The following is a 25,163-nucleotide window of genomic DNA, read 5'->3' as shown; positions in this document are numbered from 1 at the left end:
CAGTGGCCTTTGTTTGCTTTGTGCATGAAGATGCAAGATTCATATACATGTTTTTTTAAACATTTGGTCTCATTACTATGTGAATGTAAATAACAATAAAGCATTCATGCAAACTGTGACTACATGCCTGCTTTTCTCAATATTTCACTTCAAAACTATGCGATTGTATTTGTTTAACGGGCGGTGATTTGTATAGGGTCACTGGAAAGTCCACAAGGCTGTCCCTGTCCCCCCCAGAATTTTAGTGTCTCCTACGCCACTGCCTGGAACACTGGGGCTCTTCCCGGGCAGTGAAGAAGTTTGAACTGGAATAAAAAAGGGACCACCTTTTAGAGGGTAGCTTGAGACGGTGGTTGTGGAACTTGCTCAGTATTTAGAAACTTGTTTCCATGGTTTCTTTTCTTCGTTCATTTTTCCTCTGCAGCGCAGGTGCGTTCTTTGTGAAAGGTCATATCAGGTAGTGATGATGCTGGCTCTAAGCAGGAGTGCCCACACATGAGCACATGAGGTGTGAAGATCTGCACCCAGCTCCCATCAGCCTTACAGGATGGGCCACTTAAATGGAAACACAGGACCCAGACTCTTGCCAGAACGTTCTCATCCACTAGCAACTGCCTCTGCTGACCCATCCCCATTCCCCTGCTAATAGCACAATGGCAGTGTTTAGGATAGCTGAATCAGCAATTCTTTGCTGAAGAGGTTATATAGAATGTATAAAGGCAGTCTCGTCTTTATCTCTGCACACTTCTGTGTCTAGAGTTACACTCACCGAGGAATGCAACCAATACACTTCCACTGTTTAGGGTTGCTTCACAACATCAGTCTTGCGCCACATCAGACCAGGGGCAATCCATAATGAATCCCTCTACTTACAGCATACATCTAGGCTCACAAACAATATGTAGTTCTGTTACCATACACCATATATGCACACACATTTGACATTCAAATAGGTATATGATTGTAAGGTCTGGTCATGAGATAGGTTGAACTTTAGTCAAGTGGAACTGTTGGCATCGCCCTCATCCCCCTAAACATGTTATGCCACTGATCACTAAAGCTACAGTAGCAGTACACTGGCACCATCACATACTCTACAGGACCAGGGTCACAGATGGTAGTCTTGTGCCCAGCCATGGGCACACATCTGAAACTTCAGAGCCAGGCTGCAGTTCTCCCCACGTAAATCTTGGGCCTAGGCCTGCAATGAGCATGCAGGGCTGCATCTGTGCCAGTAGTGGCCACCACCTACCTAAAGTGGTAGGTGGCCGTGGTTGGAGATGGCGGTGGGTTGGGGAGGGAGAAATAAAATGTATGTTAAAAAAAAAGATTTACATGCTGTTAGCCTCCGCTCCTGCTGCCACCTCGCTGCTTCTCTCATTGCCGAAAGGGGGCAAGCCCTCAGGGCACAGGTTCCACACCCAATCCAGACGCTGCTCTCATATGAGAGCAGCACCAGGATTGGTCTGAGCAGCCTAGTTTGCCACTCGGATGGTGCATTGGAGCCTGTGCTGTTTCTCCAACCCAGCTGTGTTACACAGCAGGGTTGGAGGAACATAAGCAAACACACTCACTTACGAGTGCACTGTACTCATCCCTGCCTCAGTATTGAGTGGCTCAGACGGCATAAATAAAATGATAATAACATTTACTGTCTGCTGGGGGCTGTAGGGCAATGCTCCTCCGCCATTACAGAGGAGCTGCCCCTGATCTGTACTGAGGCCAAAATAGAGTCGGGATGCCAGATTCTCTTGTAGTTGGGCTGCATGCATGCACTTTCTTTACCATGCCTGGGGAATCTCTCCATCCAAACGTGGCCACTCCTCGCCTGCACATATGCACATGTGACGTTGGCCACAATTGAATATTTTGTTACACTTTTTGTGAAATCCATTCAAAGATAGCCTCCTGTACATGCGGAGGGCGAGCCGATCCACAACTCTATTTTAAAAAAAAAATGAAAGATGAGTGGCCATGCACATACATGCAAACTCACTGACGCTCATATTTAAATGGATTTATAGGTCCTTCAAAGAAGGTGCACTGCAAGCACCAGGGAGCATAAAGAACCCAGCAGCAGTGTCTGGTGAGTTGCTGGGCTGTTTGAAAAAAATTTGTTTGAAAAAGATGTTTTTTTAAAGAAGGGACATGGGCCCTCTAGTCCCTGGCACCGGTGGGGACTCTTTTCTGAGTGAGGGATGATGACGTTGGGCTTGCGGAGAGCGTTGTCGCTCAGACATAAAATAACCACTGGCGGAAGTAGGCTGTTTTGTTACCCCATGCTGTATGCCGTGTTGGTCGATGTTTGTAAGCACGTTATTTTGTAAGAATTTTTGGGGCATATCAACAAGCAGGCGATAAAAAATGATCGCCGCTTTTGCGGCCGTTTTCGGCCGAAAAGCGGCGATAATTTTATCGCCTAATCAGCAAGGTCACGCTAACGCGTGAAACCTTGCTTTAGCGTCAGGATTCCTAACGCTCAGCTTTGCATCTCTAATGAGATGCAAATTGGGCGTTCCTGACCTGGCATGACAGGAGAAATGTCGCTAAGCGACATTTCTCCTATCAACAAACCTAACGCTATGAAGCATAGCGTCAGGAAAAGTAGCGATAACCCCTGTTATCGGTACTTTACTTACGCCTGCTTCAGGACTGACTTAGCCATGATATCCTATGGAAGGTGGATATCATGGCTGAGTTTGTGAGTCCCTATCAACTAGCTAACGTGAGATTATCGCTGGGTTAGCCAGTTAGCGCTAGGATTTTTATCGCTGATGAGATAAGCGTTGCTAATAGCACGCTATCTCAGCGATAAAAATCGGCGCTAGCCGGCGATAATTATCCGAGCGCTAAGTGCGCTCAGCGATAAATATCGCCGGTTGTTGTTGATATGCCCCTTTGTTTGTAAAACAACAGGCCTGGATTAACACCAGAGCCAAAAAGAGAAAAAAGTGGCATTTAAAGGTAAGAGACATATTAATGGTAGCTTTGTAATTTTTTTTCCGCAGAGTGTATGCCTCTCTCTGGAATTCTACACTGTTGAAATAATGGGATACAAGTCTGTGTGCATAACAAAATGGATACTGTGGGGTCAAATGTGACTTACAAGCTACAGATGGTGAGCTCTTGAAGAGGTTAGCTGAGGAATGTTGGCAAGTGCTGTTGCTGTCGCTCTTTGCCTTTCTAGAGCTGTCTCTGCAGGAAAGTTACAGTTGCATGTGAAATGTTTCTGTGCAGAGGGAATGTGGTGACTAACCTCTTACCATTTTTCATAGAATACAGTGTAGCTCCGTGAAGTGTTAAGGTGTCTTTTGAGGAGCTGTGAATGCGTGGATTCTGTAGCTTTGAATTTCGGTCTTGTTGTTCAGGCCTTGAGTTCTGTGATTTCTGTACCATGTCAACACATGCTGAGAGACCGTCTGCTGCAGCGTGGAGTACTGTAAAGGTGAACTCCTGTGATCATAACACACTGTCGGTGTCAGCTGAGAGAATGAATCATCTCTGTAAGCTGCACCATTGCCAGGATGTAAAAGAGTGGAAGTGAGCAGCAGAAGTAACTATAGTTTATGGCACCATAGAAAACACTTGAGGGTGCCTGCCTGAGCTTTGAAACGATGAAAATCAGTCTTGTCCCTGCTCCAGTAAGAACATTCGAGCCTGAACTGCCAGTCTATCCGAAAACTACTTCCACCCCTACGTTGGCTCCTGGTTAAGAGAAGGATTGAATTTAGAGCCCTCTGTATTGCTTTTAAAGCCCTACATGACAGAGGACCGACTACTTGAAAAAGCGTTTTCAACGATATGGCCCTAGCCAGGCGCGCAACACCCATGGGGCTCAAAGGGCTTCAGCCCCCCCCCCCCCCCCCGTCGTGTGTGGCAGCCCGGGATGAGACAGCTTCCCGGGCACCCACAGCCGCACCCGAGCACTTCACAGGTCTTTAAAAGACCATTTGCATGTTAACGAGGCCTTGCTGTTGTTTCACCCCTTCTAAGAGCCCCTACAGCGCCACTCTGCCTATTGCTTAAAGATTTAGCCCCCCCCCCCCCGAAATCAGCTCCACTCTGCCTATTGCTTAAAGATTCAGCCACCCCCCTGAAATTCTTTCTTAGCCCCCCCCCAAATTTGGGTCTAGTTGCGCCTCTGGCCCTAGCAGATCTCTCCGCTCCTCCACAGCATTCAATCTTGTCATCCCCATTGTCAGGAGAGCTAACTATGGAGGTAGGAGTTTCATCACCTGCATGGCTAGATTGTGGAATTCTCTGCCGTGGGATCTTAAAAATAAGTCAGATTTACCTTCCTTCCGCATGGCCTCAAAAACTGGCTTTTCAATCTATGATACTCTTTGCCGTTGATCTGCTTTGTTCTGCTTGGTTTTCTTTTCTTCTCCTAGCTGAGCAACAGCGCCTAGACTCCTTAGGGTAGTAGTGCGCTTTTCTAACTCTATTTTTCATTTAAATTCATATGGCTGGGTCCAAGTTGAAGTGGCACGCTGTGCAAAATAATGACGTACTGGGATGTAGCTCCGAGTCATTACCAGTGGTTGAGATTAATTCAAGCATTCCATCCATCCCTTTTTGTATACTTCAGCGTGATTGTGTCACACCCTAAGTGGGCCTAGACACGGGTCAAGTGCCCACTGTGCCACTGCAACCTGCCTATACCTTACTGATGAGCCCTACTAAGGGCAAACCAGATCTTTGGCTGCTTGTTTCCAGTTCAGGGAGGACCTGGCCTGGCATATTCGGCTGGACTTCTCCTATTGGAGCAGGGTCAAGACTGATTTGCGTACGGCTGGGTCCAAACTGAGGTGATATGGTGTGCAAAATGACAATGGACTGGGTTGTGCCCCTATTAATTACCAGTGGCTGAGATACATTTAAGCATTCAATCCATCACCTTTTTTGTATTCTGTTGTATGCATTGGAGCACACTGTTGTGTAGTAGTTGCAATGAGGGCATGGAAATGTGCTGGTTTCGTGGTTATTACCTTTTGTGTAGTAGTAGAGTGTATGGAGATTGTTACAGCACGTAGTTGGAATGAGATGTTATACCTGTGTAAGTATTGATTGTTGCTGATGGCTCATCAAAAGGGACAGTGGATAATGTTGATTGATACTTTGATTGGAGGTTGAGTGTATGAAAATGGTATAAAAAGTAGTAGAATAATAACCTGTTAATTGCAAAGTATTTTGCAGCATTTAGTGCAGGAATATACTGGCATACATGCTGTGTGTAGGTTGCCTTTTGAGTGATGCAATGTTGGCATACAAGTTGTGTTTAGATTGTCTTCTGAGTGGTGCAATGGAATGTACTGAGGGTCTCACGTGTGAAGTTACATTTATATGGGAAGGGGATGTGTAGTATCCTTGCTCGATTGGATTCCCTGGTTAAGTGATGTGATGTGATGTGATTGGGATGTGGGAGTGTGCTAAGAATAGAATTGGGAGTATGTCATCCAGGGTCTGGGGAGGCAGGAGTGACAGCTGATGAGTAGGCTGAGAAGAAAAGCTTCATTTACCTACACCATATCTTGATCTGAAACCAGGCTTATTAAATAAGCTGCCTACATGAATTCTGGAGTCTGCACCTCTTTCTAGAATTCTGCACCGTAATTTATCAAAAATAAAGTGGTATAAAAGCCCATGTTTCTCTGGTATCTGTGAAATACGGAAAATATATATTTGAAGGTTCCATGTTAAATATGTGTTCCGTCATCATAATACAAGCACCAACACACTCTGCACAGCTTTATTGATGACCATTGATTATTTGGTTTCTGTCCGTGGAAAATATACAAAACCTGAGTGTTATATTTGCAATCAGTACCCATGGTTAACTGAGCACAGTTACATACATTGTCTAGCCTTAATGTAATTTTTTAATAAAGTTAAGGATATCTTTTTCTAAAATTCTACAATCGCAGCTATATTATTTGTTGTACTGACTGTTCTGCATGGTCATCCCCAAACGCGTTTGCCTTCCTCTCCTGTTTTCTGAACTCGTTTTTGCTACCTTTTAGGACTTTGTGTACTTTACCACTGATAACCAGTGCTAAAGTGTTTGTGCTCTATCCGTTAAACATGGTAGAATTGGCTTACACCAAATTGGGACGTTTAATTTACTTGTAAGTCTCTAAAGTGGTACTACAGATACACAGGGCCTGTAAATTAAATGCTACTTGTGGGCCTGCAGCACGGTTTGTGCCACCCACTTAAATAGCCTGTAAACATGTATCAGGTCTGCCATTGCAGCCTCTGAGTGTAGTTTTGAACTGCAATTTCCATCTGGCAAAATAAACCTTTTGCCAGGCCCAAACCTTCTTACTTAATATCGATAAGTCACCCCGAGGGTTGCTCTCAACAGCCCACAATGCAGAAAGTAATGTATTTAAAAAGTAGGGCTTGTACATTTATGTTTTACATGTATTAGTAGTGAGAAACTCTTACATTCGTTTTTCACTATTGCAATACCTACCTCTCCCTTAGGATAATATTGGGTTACCTTATGGCGTCTAAAAAATGATAACTTTCAATTGGGAGTAGTTAAAGTTTAGTTTCTAAAGAATTGTAATTAAAAGCCCTCGTTAATCGTAAAGTTGGATTTTAGTCACAATTCTGAAAATTTCACCATTAAAAAGTTGACATTTTGTTGTCCTAACCATTTGGTGCCTGCAGCCTGATCCTGGGTCACATGACAAGGCACAGCTGGCTGTTGGTCTTTGTGTATTGCTAAGACAGTGTGTCAAAGGGAAGAGAGGTGTTGGCAGGATGGGCCACTCTGAGTTAACAAGGGGGAGGAGCTGTCATCTACCACACTTGCACATCACAAAGGCTCTGCCTGAGTACTCTCACAAAGGATTGGACATTGGCAATTGTGACCCAAGACAAGCGAGGTCCAGGACAGGGTGAAAAGGGATGCCTGACACCTATGGGGGGGGGGGGGTGGAAACCTCTGGAAGCTTCTCCAACTTCAAAGTGGAGAAGGTGTATATATTGGACGTAAGGCACCAACTCTTCAGCACACTTCTGGACCTGTAAAAGATTCAGCCAGGAAAAAGGACTTTTGTGCTGCTGAAAGAACTGCAGCTCCTCTGGACGGCTGGCCTTAAGGAATTATGCCCTGCAGCTCTGACCTGCTGCCCTACTGCCCGTCTGCTTGAATGAGAAGGACTGGACCTGCAAGTTTTAACCAGGACCACCACAGTGACTCCAAGGACAAGTCTCTTGTACTCCGCAACTGTAAGTCCTACCATGCCAAGTAGTGCCACCCCAGACCTGGACCCTTGGAAGTGGGCCTGAAGGTGCGCTGCCAGCCCATCTGTGGACGCTGCAGAATTGACAAATCTCTGCTGCACAGTACAATCCCAAACAGAAATGATGCTTGGACTTTCCCATCATAAGGACTTTGCATCACCACTGCAGCCCACAGTCTCGTTGGAACCATCGCTACGTGACACCTCCTTGACACAGGCTCTTGCATCACAAGCCCTTCATTGATGGCATTCTCAACAATGATGCAAAACTCCACATTGCAAGCCGCGCAGTATCTTCGGAGACCAGCCTGTGCACAACGCATCTTTGATGCAGGGCGTCGCACTGCAAGACCCCTCGGCAATGGCATCCTTAATGAAGACGCAGGACCTCACATACCAGCCTCCCAGCTCCTCAAAAGGGACTGTACAATACATCTCTGACCTAGTACTTGCATTGCCTCAGCTGCTTGATACATCATCCGTGCAGGACATTGCAATGCTCTGCAACCAGGATTTTAGGTGCTCTTGTTCTGCGGGCCTAACTGGGTCCTGAAACCAGACCACGCTTCAACACAGTCGACGCAAATTGGTGACTTTGTCCAGGTCTGGTGCAACCAGATAGCCACAGCTGGAGCTTTGTTCTTCTTGGTACTATTTCTACTTACATCTTTAAACTTGACTATCTCTGGTCCTACTGATTGGATTTCTATTGTTTTGGTCTTGGTTTATTTATTAAAATGTACTCTATTTTTTCACATTTGATGTGGGATTTTTCTTGTGTTGTGTTTTTCCTTTATAACTATTTGAAGTGCTGCATAAATACTTTACATGTTGCCTTTAAGTTAAGCCTAACTGCATCATGTCAAGCTACCAGAGGGTAAAGCAGAGGTTAATTTGGGGTTTGCTTGTGCCCTCATCCTGACATCCTGACAAGAATTTTGGTGCCTATTTGAATGGGGGTTCTACCCCTCAAGCAGTAACCCAATTTCTTACAGTACTTAAATAAATAAATAAATACATATATATATATATATATATATATATATATATATATATATATATATATATATATATATATATATATATATATATATATATATATATATATATATATTTCCAAAATGTTTTGCCACTTGCTTGGAGGCGCACTCAAAGAACAATATATATATATATATATATATATATATATATATGCATATCTATATATATATATATTTCCAAAATGTGTTGCCACTTGCTTGGAGGCGCACTCAAAGAACAAAGCAGGACCCCATTATTTGCAATAAGGTCCTTAATTTATTGCGAACCGGCATTCATTTCAGAGTGTTCAATGTAAAAACGTTCTACGCGTTTCAAAGCTCCTGCTTCTTGTTCACGGATCGGCGCTGATTGATGGCAGAGATCACGTCATCTTTGCAAGTCCCTCATTTCAATTGTAATTACCTGCCCCCAGGTGGGCTGGCTCTGGTGCTCAGTTCTTAAGGTATCCTGGGACTTGTAGGATTTATTTTGCCAATCCTTTTCCCAAACGTGACCGCCATACAACCTTGCTCCTGATAGAAGTATTTACCCTCCGCTAATGCAGAAAGACAAAGTTTTGCTTGAAATTTAAACCGGATTCCTTTCTGAAAACCCACCGGAGGGTAAATACTTCTATCAGGAGCAAGGTTGTATGGCGGTCACGTTTGGGAAAAGGATTGGCAAAATAAATCCTACAACTATAACTCACGCGACCGCAATCCTCTGCTGATGCTAATACTGTATTTAGACACTTATTTGCCCATGTCTTCTTCTATTAAATTTTAGCTATACATATATTACAAATATTTTTTTTTCATAAAGACACATATGTCATCAGCAGAGGATTGCGGTCGCGTGAGTTATAGTTGCCTGCACTAACTATAACGGGGGAATTTCAATGGTTTTTTACGAGTGAAATGTCCAGCTAACTATAACATGTGTGAAACCTACGGTTTTTTCAGTGAATTTGCAAGGTTTTTTAAATGCTAATTCCTAACTATAACGTGTGTGAAACCTATGGTTTTTTCAGTGAATTTGTACGGTTTTTTAAATGCTAAGTTACTTTACGCCGTTCGTGGCGTCCGCGCCCACTTCACGCAGTTCGTTCCGTGCGTTCCATGCGCGCACAGTGAGCACGCGGTGCGCTTCGCGCACCGCGTGCCCACTTTACGCTGTTAGTGCCATGCACGCACGGTGGGCACGCGGTGCGCTATGCGCACCGCGTGCCCACGTTACGCTGGATGGGCCATGTACGCACGATGCGCTTCGCGCACCGTCCGCACACGGAGGACATATTATGCGCTTCGTTGTGAAAGGTTATCTATTAAATGTTCAATTAATATATATGCCATGCACAAATGGTGCATTACGGGCACCTTTTGCACACGGGGTGTGGGAAAATGTTAATATTGTTTTTTTTTTATTTATTTTTGACCGTACGCGTATGGTAAGCACAATCGGCGTTTTTTCAAAAAAAAAAAATTGAATTTTTGGCTTTGGGGGTTCTTTTGTGACACCCTAACCATGGCTAGGTGGTTAGGAGCTGTCTAGCCTGCCCCTTTTCATGTTATCCAACTTTGTTTTTCCTCCCCCCCTCAGAGTGCGAGAGAGAAAATGGCGGCCGACACTTCCTGGTTTCGACCGATTCGAATGTTTACTAAGATCTAACAGCCAATCAGAATCGCGCTCGCGCACGGCACCGTACGCGTACGGTAAGCTTACCGTAAGCGCACGGTAAGCGCACGGAGCGCGCTTACAGATATATATATTGATTTAAATGCTATTTTCTCAGGACCTACTGAACAGATTTACACCAGACCTACAAAAGGCACTTCCTTGATCTGTAGACTACCTCTCTGCCAAATTTCAAGTAACTCTGTTCAGCCGTTCGGGCTGTAGCTGTGTCTAAAGGTCCTATGGAAAAATGCATGGGGAAAACGTGTTTTGGGACCCCCCTTTTTTCTCAGCCCGCGCTTGACGAATCCCCCCGAGACTTTCAGGGTAGGAGCGGAGCGTAGCGCCCCATTAGTTTTGAAAATTTCGCGAGGATTCGTCGACCGGCGCCAAAGTTATTCCAAATAGAATGTTGCGGATTTCCTATGGAAACAGGGTCCTAACTATAACTATCTACTGGCGACCGCCAGTAGATAATATATATATATATATATATATATATATATATATATATATATATATATATATATATATATATATATATATATATATATTACCTACTGGCGGTCGCCAGTAGGTAGTTATAGTTAGGACCCCTTTTCCATAGGAAATCCGCAACATTCTATTTTGAATAACTTTGGCGCCGGTCGACGAATCCTCGCAAATTTCTCAAAATAGGTGGGGCGCTACGCTCCGCTCCTACCCTGAAAGTCTCGGGGGGATTCGTCAAGCGGGGGCTGAGATAAAAGGGGGGTCCCAAAACGCGTTTTTCCCATGCATTTTTCCATAGGACCTTTAGACAGGGCTACAGCCCGAACGGCTGAACAGAATTACTAGAAATTTGGCAGAGAGGTAGTCCTCAGGTCAAGGAAGTGCCTTTTGTAGGTTTGGTGTAAATCTGTTCAGTAGATTCTGAGAAAATAGCCTTTAAATCAATATATATATCTGAGCCAGCTTACGGTACGCTTACCGTAAGCTTACCGTACGCGTACGGTGGCGTGCGCGAGCGCGATTCTGATTGGCTGTTACATCTAAGTAAACATTCGAATCGGTCGAAACCAGGAAGCGGCGGCCGCCATTTTCTCTCTCGCACTCTGAGGGGGGGGCTGTAAATAAAGGCAAAAAACATATAAAGGGGCTGTTTAGACAGCGCCCATGCACATAGCCATGTTAGTTGAGTCCTCAAAGGCCAAAAACGGTAAATTTTTATTTTTTGAAAATTTCGCAGATTACGCTTACCGTACGCGTACGGTGCGCTTACGCTAAAAATTTTAATAAAAAAAAAAAACACTCTCTGTGCATGGCATATTATTGTCATCACTTACAAATTAAATTTAACAGATTACCTATCACAAGGAAGCGCATAATATGTCCTCCATGTGCGCACGGTGCGTAACGTGGGCACGCGGTGCACGGAACGAACTGCGTTAAGTGGGCGTGCACGCCACGAATGGCGTAAAGTAACTTAGCATTTAAAAAACCGTACAAATTCACTGAAAAAACCATAGGTTTCACACACATTATAGTTAGGAATTAGCATTTAAAAAACCTTGCAAATTCACTGAAAAAACCATAGGTTTCAGACATGTTATAGTTAGCGGAAATTTTACTGATAAAAAACCAATGAAATTCCCCTGTTATAGTTAGTGCAGGCAACTATAACTCACGCGACCGCAATCTTCTGCTGATGACATATGTGTCTTTATGAAAAAAAAATATTTCTAATATATGTATAGCTAAAAATTTATGGAAGAAGACATGGGCAAATAAGTGTCTAAATACAGTATTAGCATCAGCAGAAGATTGCGGTCGCGTGAGTTATAGTTGCCTGCACTAACTATAACAGGGGAATTTCATTGGTTTTTTATCAGTAAAATTTCCGCTAACTATAACATGTCTGAAACCTATGGTTTTTTCAGTGAATATATATATATATATCACACCGAGGCTCCAGATGAATTATGGGACTTGCAGTAGGACACTGCACATTTGATGCACCTCTGAGGAAGGCAATTCGCTGAAACGCGTCAGGTGCCTCACCATTGTTGTTGCCTGCGCCAATTTAAATAAAGCTTCGTTTTCCAGAACTAGGTTATGGCGCTTTCTTGAGTGGATGTTAAAGTACGGGAAATGCTGTCTCCCGCATGCCACGACCGCCCTGCAGGGTTGGGGGCCCCTGACGACAGCGAGCATTTTGGAGATATATATATATATATATATATATATATATATATATATATATATCCAAAAGACTCCCTCAGCGAGGAAGGAAGGGAGGCGCACTCGCAAATCGGTAATAGGATGCTTGTTTATTTCTTTCTCATCCGGACATGCAGCCTGACGCGTTTCATTCTTCCCGAACTTTTTCAAAGGCATCGTCCAGCTATTGCCTCCTCGTAAACCACTCCTTCATTCACTGGCTCTTAAATAGTGGCCCTCATTGGACCTCCTCTGGTGGTTTCGAAAATGATGCATTCTGGTATGTGTGGTTTTCGCACGAAGCAATGTCATTATTGTTTGCACCCTCCAGTGGGTGACCCTCCAGTGGGTAATTGCTGGAATGTTGTTGTCCGTTGAATGCTAGCACATATCACCGATTTACTCCTTTGCAGCCCATTTTCAAGGCTGACTTGGATCCCAACCTCAGTCAGTCCAAGGTGGCAGCCATTTCCCCATTTTCGTCTTTCGACAGCAAACTGAACGGTCCACTTCGGGGCATAATGGCGCTCTTGTCGGGTGGTGCGTCCAACGGCAGGACCAAGCCGTAATTTATCCAAAAGACTCCCTCAGCGAGGAAGGAAGGGAGGCGCACTCGCAAATCGGTAATAGGATGCTTGTTTATTTCTTTCTCATCCGGACATGCAGCCTGACGCGTTTCATTCTTCCCGAACTTTTTCAAAGGCATCGTCCAGCTATTGCCTCCTCGTAAACCACTCCTTCATTCACTGGCTCTTAAATAGTGGCCCTCATTGGACCTCCTCTGGTGGTTTCGAAAATGATGCATTCTGGTATGTGTGGTTTTCGCACGAAGCAATGTCATTATTGTTTGCACCCTCCAGTGGGTGACCCTCCAGTGGGTAATTGCTGGAATGTTGTTGTCCGTTGAATGCTAGCACATATCACCGATTTACTCCTTTGCAGCCCATTTTCAAGGCTGACTTGGATCCCAACCTCAGTCAGTCCAAGGTGGCAGCCATTTCCCCATTTTCGTCTTTCGACAGCAAACTGAACGGTCCACTTCAGGGCATAATGGCGCTCTTGTCGGGTGGTGCGTCCAACGGCAGGACCAAGCCGTAATTTATCCAAAAGACTCCCTCAGCGAGGAAGGAAGGGAGGCGCACTCGCAAATCGGTAATAGGATGCTTGTTTATTTCTTTCTCATCCGGACATGCAGCCTGACGCGTTTCATTCTTCCCGAACTTTTTCAAAGGCATCGTCCAGCTATTGCCTCCTCGTAAACCACTCCTTCATTCACTGGCTCTTAAATAGTGGCCCTCATTGGACCTCCTCTGGTGGTTTCGAAAATGATGCATTCTGGTATGTGTGGTTTTCGCACGAAGCAATGTCATTATTGTTTGCACCCTCCAGTGGGTGACCCTCCAGTGGGTAATTGCTGGAATGTTGTTGTCCGTTGAATGCTAGCACATATCACCGATTTACTCCTTTGCAGCCCATTTTCAAGGCTGACTTGGATCCCAACCTCAGTCAGTCCAAGGTGGCAGCCATTTCCCCATTTTCGTCTTTCGACAGCAAACTGAACGGTCCACTTCGGGGCATAATGGCGCTCTTGTCGGGTGGTGCGTCCAACGGCAGGACCAAGCCGTAATTTATCCAAAAGACTCCCTCAGCGAGGAAGGAAGGGAGGCGCACTCGCAAATCGGTAATAGGATGCTTGTTTATTTCTTTCTCATCCGGACATGCAGCCTGACGCGTTTCATTCTTCCCGAACTTTTTCAAAGGCATCGTCCAGCTATTGCCTCCTCGTAAACCACTCCTTCATTCACTGGCTCTTAAATAGTGGCCCTCATTGGACCTCCTCTGGTGGTTTCGAAAATGATGCATTCTGGTATGTGTGGTTTTCGCACGAAGCAATGTCATTATTGTTTGCACCCTCCAGTGGGTGACCCTCCAGTGGGTAATTGCTGGAATGTTGTTGTCCGTTGAATGCTAGCACATATCACCGATTTACTCCTTTGCAGCCCATTTTCAAGGCTGACTTGGATCCCAACCTCAGTCAGTCCAAGGTGGCAGCCATTTCCCCATTTTCGTCTTTCGACAGCAAACTGAACGGTCCACTTCGGGGCATAATGGCGCTCTTGTCGGGTGGTGCGTCCAACGGCAGGACCAAGCCGTAATTTATCCAAAAGACTCCCTCAGCGAGGAAGGAAGGGAGGCGCACTCGCAAATCGGTAATAGGATGCTTGTTTCTTTCTTTCTCATCCGGACATGCAGCCTGACGCGTTTCATTCTTCCCGAACTTTTTCAAAGGCATCGTCCAGCTATTGCCTCCTCGTAAACCACTCCTTCATTCACTGGCTCTTAAATAGTGGCCCTCATTGGACCTCCTCTGGTGGTTTCGAAAATGATGCATTCTGGTATGTGTGGTTTTCGCACGAAGCAATGTCATTATTGTTTGCACCCTCCAGTGGGTGACCCTCCAGTGGGTAATTGCTGGAATGTTGTTGTCCGTTGAATGCTAGCACATATCACCGATTTACTCCTTTGCAGCCCATTTTCAAGGCTGACTTGGATCCCAACCTCAGTCAGTCCAAGGTGGCAGCCATTTCCCCATTTTCGTCTTTCGACAGCAAACTGAACGGTCCACTTCGGGGCATAATGGCGCTCTTGTCGGGTGGTGCGTCCAACGGCAGGACCAAGCCGTAATTTATCCAAAAGACTCCCTCAGCGAGGAAGGAAGGGAGGCGCACTCGCAAATCGGTAATAGGATGCTTGTTTATTTCTTTCTCATCCGGACATGCAGCCTGACGCGTTTCATTCTTCCCGAACTTTTTCAAAGGCATCGTCCAGCTATTGCCTCCTCGTAAACCACTCCTTCATTCACTGGCTCTTAAATAGTGGCCCTCATTGGACCTCCTCTGGTGGTTTCGAAAATGATGCATTCTGGTATGTGTGGTTTTCGCACGAAGCAATGTCATTATTGTTTGCACCCTCCAGTGGGTGACCCTCCAGTGGGTAATTGCTGGAATGTTGTTGTCCGTTGAATGCTAGCACATATCACCGATTTACTCCTTTGCAGCCCATTTTCAAGGCTGACTTGGATCCCAACCTCAGTCAGTCCAAGGTGGCAGCCATTTCCCCATTTTCGTCTTTCGACAGCAAACTGAACGGTCCACTTCGGGGCATAATGGCGCTCTTGTCGGGTGGTGCGTCCAACGGCAGGACCAAGCCGTAATTTATCCAAAAGACTCCCTCAGCGAGGAAGGAAGGGAGGCGCACTCGCAAATCGGTAATAGGATGCTTGTTTATTTCTTTCTCATCCGGACATGCAGCCTGACGCGTTTCATTCTTCCCGAACTTTTTCAAAGGCATCGTCCAGCTATTGCCTCCTCGTAAACCACTCCTTCATTCACTGGCTCTTAAATAGTGGCCCTCATTGGACCTCCTCTGGTGGTTTCGAAAATGATGCATTCTGGTATGTGTGGTTTTCGCACGAAGCAATGTCATTATTGTTTGCACCCTCCAGTGGGTGACCCTCCAGTGGGTAATTGCTGGAATGTTGTTGTCCGTTGAATGCTAGCACATATCATATATATCATTAAAGCATCTCCAAATATGTGCACTCTCAGAAACACAAACTCCGTCCACTTAGGTGAAATCGCCGTTATTCACAACGCGTTTCGCTCCACCTCGAGCTTGATCACGTGAATGTAGGCTATCGAATAGCTGCACAACTTAATAGAAAACAACAATCATAGAAAGATGGACTAATGCGGTGGGTTACAGCGGACATCTTGTAACGGTGTATAATCACGTAAAAGACTCATAACTGTCCCCAACATCGTCTAAATGAATCAATGACAATTAAATGAAATATCCAAACAACTGTTGCAGCATATTATCAAAAAGACCAACTAGATTGGAAAAATGGAACCGAAATCGCTGTAAATATTCTGTGCTCTGTGTTTTCAAATTAAACCACAAATATGTCAGAGCACCAACACAATAATCATCTAAAATTAGATGAGAAAAAACTCATAAACCGCATAAATAGCAGTTCAAACGGGAAACATACAAAGAGAAGACATAAAGGGGTCAAGTGCCTCATATTCTAAAAGCGAGCATCACAGGCATCGGTAAATTGCATCCCATGGAGTTCAAAATCATTCTGCGGCTCCAAAGTTCCAAAAAGGAATGTCCATCTTAAACACATTATCAAAGAGGATATACATGATGAATAAAAATTCGTGACATTGAGAGGTAAATACCAAAACGTCATCCTCATGTGTTCTCATGTTTCTATGTTGGTGTTGTAATCAGTTCAGCCATCCGAAAAAAGAAGAAGAAAAGGAGTGAGTGATGTACATGTTCCTGTGTCGTGTAAAGGAGAGATGAGTGGCTCGTGCTGGTGAAAATTGATAGATGGGCCAAGTCCTTGGCTCCTATGTATAAAAAGAAACACAGGAAACATGAATTAGGAAAAGGACAAAAGAGGAAGAACACTCAGTCATGGAGCAAAAGTAACTGGCAGTGTGCATCTTAAAATAGTGACACCCTCATGGATGAAGGGAGGGGGAGAGAAAAAAATATATATATACCCCTCGTCTATAGCGACCACACATCCAACAATGTTAATGTTACACATAACACAACTATTAGATAAAAACATCACATGTTCTGATGAATATATATATATATATATATATATTTATATTTAGGACCAAGTTTCCATAGGAAGAGCATTTTTTGTTTTGCTTATAACGTTGGCGTCGTTTGATGAATCTTCATGACGTTTTCCGAACGAATTCTTTGTTCATATCAGCTCCTATGTGGGAAGTTTGGGGGTGATTCGCCAAGGGGGGCCGAGAAAAAAGGGGGGTCCCAAAACATGTTTTCTCCATGTTAATTTCCATAGGAAACTTTAGACAAGACTACAGGTCGAACGGGTGAACGAAATTGCCCCACATTTGGCAGGGCGAAGGGTCTTGGTCTAGAAAGCACGCTTTTGTTTATTTGGTGTAAATCCGTTCAGTAGTTTTGGAGAAATATTGAAATTTACAGACATCGATATTTGGGAATTCTGCCATCTGTTTGGCTGAGACTTTACGAGCACGAGCTTGCTGCTTATTAGTTTTGAGCGGTGCGAGCGGTTGCAACTAGGAAGTGTTGGCCGCCATTTTGTGATTCTGCTGCAACATGTAAGGGGGAAAAAGGGCGAAAAAAGTAGGAAAGGGGAGGGTAGGAGCACTGTAACGTCTGTGGGGTGTTTAGGGTGTGCTATACAGGGAGGGTGAAGCGAAGTATTTAGTCCTACCGGTGTGAAAGTGCTGTTTTGTTGAGAGTTAGAGGGTGCTGAGGTAAGGTGACGGTACACTCGGGGATGAAAGCGTGCGCCTAAAGCGTGAGCTGAGTGCTGTAAACTGATGTGCTGAAGTATTTATCTCTACCGTTGTGAAAGTGATGTTTTGCGCCGAGTGAGATGGTGCTGAGGTGAGGTGCCGGTACACTCGGGAAAGAAAGTGTGTGCCTAAACCGTGAACTGAATGGTGTAAACTGATGTGGTCTGGGCGCTGTAGCATACTGGTCGCTGTAGGATAGCTGTGCAGGTGGTGTTGGTATGCGTTTAGAGTATAGCGGGATTGGGAAGCAAACTACTTACTGGTACTGGTATGAAAACTCTGAGATGAAACCGTGAGTTTAAGCCGTGAGCTGATTGCTGTAAAGTTATGTGTGTGGGCGTTGTAGGATACTGGCCGCTTTAGCATATCTGTGTAAGTAGTGTTAGTATGCGTTTATACGATACAGGGAGTGGGAAGCAAACTACTCACCTCTACTTTCTGAAGACTCGAATGCAGTGTTTTAGGAAGCAGGAATAAAGAAATAATCGTTAAGAATATAATGCAGAATGTTGCAATGCCACAGAAGAGCAATGGTGAAATCAGGTGTGTCTAGGAAAGTGGGTGTGTAATAGGAAGAAGGAATAAAGAAATAATCGTGAAGAATATAATGCAGAATGTTGCAATGCCACAGAAGAGAAATGGTGAAATCAGGTGTGTCTAAGAAAGTGGCTGTGTGTAATAAAGCGATGGAGTCTGAAAGTTATATAAAGAGTGTCTTTATTTAAGTGCCATAAATGGATCCACTGGTGCAAGAGATAAGGTATTCAGTTGAGGCAAATTCCAACCGCTTCTGCTGTATTCAAACGTAAGCTCCTGCATCAGTGAATTCCACATTACATGTTACAGTTCCATGTGACATAAACAATACCTATTACACTTGAATGACTCGAAATTCTATAATGAAAATAAAGGTAGGATATGATTCGCACATGTATCCTTTAAGAAAAGAAACAAAAACAAAGTGCAAAGTGTAATCATCAAACTTCTTCGGTACCCTGGTACTCCTTTGTTTTAACACAAAATTATCAACAGTAGAACAGTCAGCAATCTCTTGTACGGTAGATTCAATCTGGTGCGTGTCAGAATTGCTAATAGATCTAGTCACATCGGGACTTTGAGGAGGAACACAAAATTGTGCTTCTGAGAAGCACATTAGGTACCCTTCTCGTCAAACCATACATTATTGTCTTCAGCTCTTTGGAAAAATATTCTTGTGCAAAGAGCTAAGGCACCGAGCTGAGGCAAACTCCAAACGATTCTGTTATATTGAAATCTGAAGCTGCTGCATTAGTGAATTCCACATTACATGTAACAGTTCCATGTGACATAAACAATAGCTATTAGACATGAATGACTCAATTCTATAATGAAAATAAAGGTAAGATACGATTAGCACACTGTGCCAAGCAGTTCCTAAACAATGTCGTGTTTTTTGATATTGATCGCCAGCTCGTGTGTAGAGGCTGAGGATGAGTAAATTTGTGTGAAAGGGCTTCGTGGATAACAGGCAGGCAGAGAGACGTGTGCACAAAGAATAGAGATGGTTTAAAAATGGATGTCGGGTTTAGGCTAATTTAGGAAGTAAATAGCCTATTTGGATAGGCCATACATCACCCATCCTTTGTTAGACTGGAGACGTAAGGGGCAATAATGAAAACAGAGTTCAAATGCCTGAGCATACTTAGAAAGTTATTATATGAAAATAGTCGAAGTGTATTAAAAAAATTGAAAGGAAAACCTCAAAAAAGTTTTTCCGGAAGTTCTTCAGCGGCTTGAGATGCGCAATGTTCCAAGAGGTCATTGTTGCCATCGTGTGAGAAAAGTGAAGCGATCCAATTCATATCTTCGAAGGGACAGTAAAGTTCCTCGAATGTTGGAGCGGCAATTTGAATTGGCAGGCAATCTGCGATGTTGTCAAAAGTTGTACGTTTCAGTAGATCTTTCGCGGCTGCTCAGAAATCCCATTCCGCCACGATACCTTTTTGCGTTGCATCCGCCATTGCTCTACTGCCTGAACAATCGAGTTCATGGATTTCAAGATACTCCATTACGTGCTGGATATTGGGAGCGATTGTTGGGATGTTGGCAAGGCATACATCCATTCGCCAGTCAAATGGGCAAGTTTTGCAATAGAAAGATGGTTGCACGCAGATTGTATATGTCTAAATAAATTTCATGTTGTAGCTGGCTCCGATAATAGATAGAGGCAGGCAGCCGAAAAGTTGTTCCATTTTTTCACGGTATTGATGTAGCTTCGCGTAGAGGCGTATTCTGTCGGAGATGCTTGTTACCACAGGGAGCGCAGTCATTTTTTACAAGCAAAAATAGTAGTAGGATGGCCGCAAAGAGAGCGAGAATTTTGGGCATTGTTCCTGTTATTCCAGAGATGATCGAATTAATGAAGTGTGGTATTATACCAAAAACAGTTTGAAAGGCTGTGAGAAGGCATTGGGAGACCTTTTTAAAAAAGTGTGCCAGACCTTGAGTGTGACATGTGTTGAAAATTGGGTAACAATTCACAAAGTGTAATGGGAGGTTCAAATTTAAAAGGGATTTTATTTTACTGGAAGTTCGTGCTATCTGCAGGCGATAAATTTCTTTTGTAGAAGTGAGGGACACTTCTGTTGTGAAGAAAAGCGTTTTAGTTTGGATAGTTTAATGAAAACTGTTTGCAAAGTAGGGATTCAAGGCCAAGTTGAAGTTTGGGAGTTAGTTTGTGTGGGTGGGAGTAGACATTGCTATAGGAAGTTACTCGGTTTGAAACAGTAAGGACATACGGTATGCCACCTCACATTCCGTAGGAGTGCATGTTATTGAGAAGCAGAGAACTGCCGTTAGAAAGCTGTGTGAATGTTGGTGTGATTGTGGGAGTTGGCGTGCTTTCAAGAAAGCAGGCAAGATTGAGGGCTGTAAGCTTAGAAGTTTTGTTGGAAATTCTTGCATAGTAATGAATGACTGCCATTGTAGTCACAGTTTGCACCTGTGAGAAAAACTTCTGTATGCTCTTTAAGATTGCGATATGTAAATGGTAGAAACCACTGCTCTTGAATAAACGCGCTACCTTATATAATCGCATACAACATGACAAACAACATGTACACCTATCACACACAACGACACTACGTACTGTGGGAACCGTGGCTAGCCATGTACACAAAGAAAACATGGCATAGCACCTCTGTTTGACAAAGCAGAATGCGGGGAGAGATGGGAGCAAAGTATGTGTGAAGGTGGTAAGTGATTCTCGATTATAAAAGTATACGATGCAAAGTGTTGAAGGGATGTGCCAGACAGACTTGAGTATGCAGAGCACACACATGTACATGTGAACATACACTGATGGTCTATTGAGTGAAGTAGATAGTGGACAGAACCATACTAGTACAGTCTGTAGGGAAGATTTCGAAAACATAGCGCATACGTGCCCTCCCCCCCCAAACCTTTAGCGTAGTGGGCTGGCTCGGCATACGCAAGGCTAGCGTAGGGGTATGAATAAAAGGCACGTTTCTCTGGGTGTGGTTCTCTTCCAGAATGGTGAACGTGTCTGCCAGGTCTGCACAGCTTACACCGCCACGAGGTTGACCTCGTGAGTGAAGGTGGCTGCGTGAATGATGCTCTCAGCCTGCTGGTACTCAGAAACCATCGTGGCCGCTGCGATGCACATATGCCCCACAGTTCACCTTTCGCTACCGCATTATGTGAAAGAGGGCCCACCACGTGCCGGCGGAAGCTCCTGGGGCGAAGTCTGCAAGGTCAGAAGGTTCCTCAGATTAATGCTGGCTACTGTGACACAGGCACACAGCGTTCAGTTTGAGGCCCAGCAGCGTGGAGTGCTCTGTATACTACTAACACAGTAGTCGAACAGGTACCAACAGTGGAACTGTGTCTTGATCCCACAATGGACGATGTTAGAACTGCATCTGAGAGTGGAGATGAAGGTACTCTCTTGGAGCAGGTGCAACCAACTCTAGGTCACAATAGTGGAACGGTGCATTGATTCCAGAATGGACGATGTCCAATATTACTTGCTAGTGGGTTTTCACAGAACTCCTTCTGTTCACGTGCATCAGACTCTGTGCTTCCGTAGGTATTTGCTGCACATGATTATTGCGCTTGGCTGACTGCAGTGGCTGGAGTACACCGCGCTATAGCAGGTCTGAACAGTGAAACGGGGTCTTGATCCCACAATGGACGATGTTAGAACTGCATCTGAGAGTGGAGATGAAGGTACTCCCTTCGAGCGGGTGCTACCAACTCTAGGTCCCAACAGTGGAACGGTGTCTTCTCTTGATCCCACAATGGACTATGTTAGAACTGCATCTCAGAGTGGAGATGCAGGTACTCCCTTCCACCAGGTGCAACCAACTCTAGGTCCTAACAGTGGAACGGTGTCTTGATCCCACAATGGACGGTGTCCGATATTAACTGCTGCTTGCTTTTCACAGAACTGTTTCCATTGAGGTGCATCAGTCAGTGTCTGTGCTTCCGTAGTTAACTGCTGCACATGATTATTGGGCTTGGTTGACTGTAGTCGGAGGACTACACCGCGGTACAGAAGGTCTGAACAGTGAAACGGGGTCTTGATTATATGATTGAGGATGTCAGAAGTTAAAGTCTCTGATGATTTCTTTGTCCCTCCTCCGACCAGGTCCAACCAACTCTGTGCATCCGAATCCAACGGCACGTGGCTGTGAGGTGTTAATGACTACTGCCTCTGGCTTACACTGCGGTCAGCAGGGCTCACAATTCAGATCAAGTTGTGATAGTTTAATTACAGAATTCAGTAGGCAACTAACTACAACGTTTTGAAATATACAGAATATTCTTTTAGTATATTTGCTTGAAGAATTTTTTTTAGATGAGTTATATGCTTAGTACAATGGTGAAATTAATCTTGCAAGTTCAAAGGAACACTGAATAGTCTACACTGTGGACAGTAGAAATCGCAATTCAAATTGTTTTGATTTATTTATTGCAGAGTTTTCTGTAATTTATGTTGTTGTATTTTGGGAAGAGGAAGTGAGAAAAAGTATTAATGGATGTCTGTGTGACTAATGCCTTCAATTTACACTGCAGACAGCAGTGCTCACAATTCAGATCTAGTCGGTATTGTACATGACGCAGTTCTGTAGGAAAAGACATTGCTGCAGTGCGCTCTGTCCGCACCATGCATACACGTTATCGCAGGCTCCGCACACGCTTTTTCTTGCTTCGTGTATGACAAACTATGTAGCTCAAGTCCACCTTACGTAGCTGTGGGTCTTTGCTGACCACTCTCTCTGGCCTACACTGCAGACAGCAGTGTTCACAATTGAGATCGAGTCGCTATTGCAGATGATGCAGTGTTGATGGCAACAGACATTGCTGCTAGTACGACCCACTCGCAGCACGCTTCATCGCTGGCTGTGCACATGCTGAATGCTTTTGATGTGGCTATCTGAGTGCACTAGAACTGCTGGACCCTTTATTATACAAACTTTTTGTGTATTATTTCAGATCTACTGCCTGTATCTCAGTATACTACAAGTTATGGTTCATTTACGATAGAATCTTTTCTGTATTATTTTACATCTACTGTCCCTACCTTACTGCAGCACAAACTATTGACCCTTTTATTATTGAATCTCTATGTGTGATCCAATGATTAGTGTTGTAGTGATGCTAGCAGCAACCATTCACTGAGGGCTGGTTTACACTCACCGCACACGCATCCAGCACAGACGTCAGTGCATATGTAACCCTGGTAATAAAAAGGAGTCGAGCGCACGTGCCCGTACCCACTTGAGGGATAAAAATGTAGATTTCCCGTATATAAGGAGTATCGGACCTATATTATGTTAGCATGATGCATCTATACATACACTCCCCGTTTGGTATATATGCTTTTGCTTGGAGGAAACTTGTTTATTTCCTCCCTGTATATCTATTGCTAAAAGAGTAGGCCGAGAACCATACAGACGCCATCTTCTGATCATATGCTCGAGCTCGGGCCGCGATCACGTGTTGATCATGTGCAGTTGTCAGGCCCCAAACATTTGAGTTACTGGTAGCAGCTGAAGGTAGGCTGTTTTCTCTACTGTTCTTAGACTCAAAGTCGCATCTGGCTTCGGGGGCGATAAGCGCATTCCTGGAGGTGCCGTGTCTACACTCCCAGGCACCAAGACGAAAGGGAGACCAGACCTCATCAGTAATAGATAGTCAAGCCTTTGTACTGGTCTGATGTGTGCCATACATGGTCCTTTCCTGGAGCTCGAGGGCCAACTCGTGTTTTTCCTTTTACAGTGATTGTATGTGTTGAACCGAAAAGTATATAACCTCATGTTTGAATACGAGCCAACAGTCTTCTCGGCGCACCTGATGGGTGAGGTTCGGAGAGGCTCCTCTAGAGAGTATTTTCTGTTTAATAAACGATTGAACCTTCTTCACTGCCAACTGATTGATTATTTGGTGATGGTATTGGGACTATTGGTAGGTATAGTCCTATAGTTTATTTTTATGGTACTTCACACTTCCACAATCTATCTGTGTCAGTGTGTTCATTATCTATGCATGATACTGCCCCTGGGCCTTACCACATTACATTGTGCTGTGGACAGCGTATGCAACCATGTTACCTCTGGCAGTGGTGAAAAGTTCTGTTATGTAGCTTTTAGATGCATGGCTATCACAGGTGGAAGGCTGCTTTACAGAGCATGAATATTGATGAAGATGATGGTTGCATGTTGTGTGTACTGTCAGATATGTGTACATAGCAAAAGGTTTTCAAGCAAGCTCTGTAAGTAGAAGAGGAGTCTCTCATCAAACGCTGTAGAGAGAATGGCGAAAATGGGTGGGGTCCTCCAACTGTTACAATGGGAAATGTTATGAACCAATCAAATGCTTTTCTTTAAGGTCACATGGGAATCGCGCAGCGAGCGCAGAAGGAGCCGCACCCATCGCGATTTTGAGAAAATATTACCATAATAAGTTTTTTACAGTTATAAATATACAAATGTTTAAAATATTTTAGATTATCGCTTGCTTTCATATACACTTTAAAGTTATGTAGATATAGTTATGAGACATACAAAAAAAATGAGGGAATGACGTACCCGGCGGGCACCATACGTCTATGACGTAACACAGGGCCTGGCAGCGTGCAGTCGTCACATACGCAATGCACAGTGGGCGCGACCCCATACGTTCATGACGTAACGCGCGGCTTCGTATTGTGTACCCGTCGCCACGAACTCGTCGGATACGAAATGCGCATTATTTCAATATGGCGGATAGGATTTGTGTGCTGATGGAGCTTGGTAGACTACCGGTACGGGACTCTAGTTTTCTCAGAAAAAAAATTATATAGATTATTTTTTTGAAGATATGAAACATTACATAATTTTTAAAGTCAAAAAAAGGTTTATAGAGTTCGAAAATATTATTTAAAAAATTAGAAAAAATATAGATTTTATAAATATTAAAATATGAAATTAACATTTAAAAAACCTTCGAAATTCACTGAAAAAACCCATAGGTTTTACAGACGTTATAGTTAGGAATTAGCATTTAAAAAACATTAGAAATTCACTGAAAAAACCATAGATTTCAGGGACGTTATAGTTAGTTGGACATTTCACTCATAGAAAACCATAGAAATTCC

The sequence above is a fragment of the Triturus cristatus genome, chromosome 2_2, assembly GCF_964204655.1.
Source record: "Triturus cristatus chromosome 2_2, aTriCri1.1, whole genome shotgun sequence".
Lineage (NCBI taxonomy): Eukaryota > Metazoa > Chordata > Amphibia > Caudata > Salamandridae > Triturus > Triturus cristatus.
Note: the sequence above shows the minus strand (reverse complement) of the source record.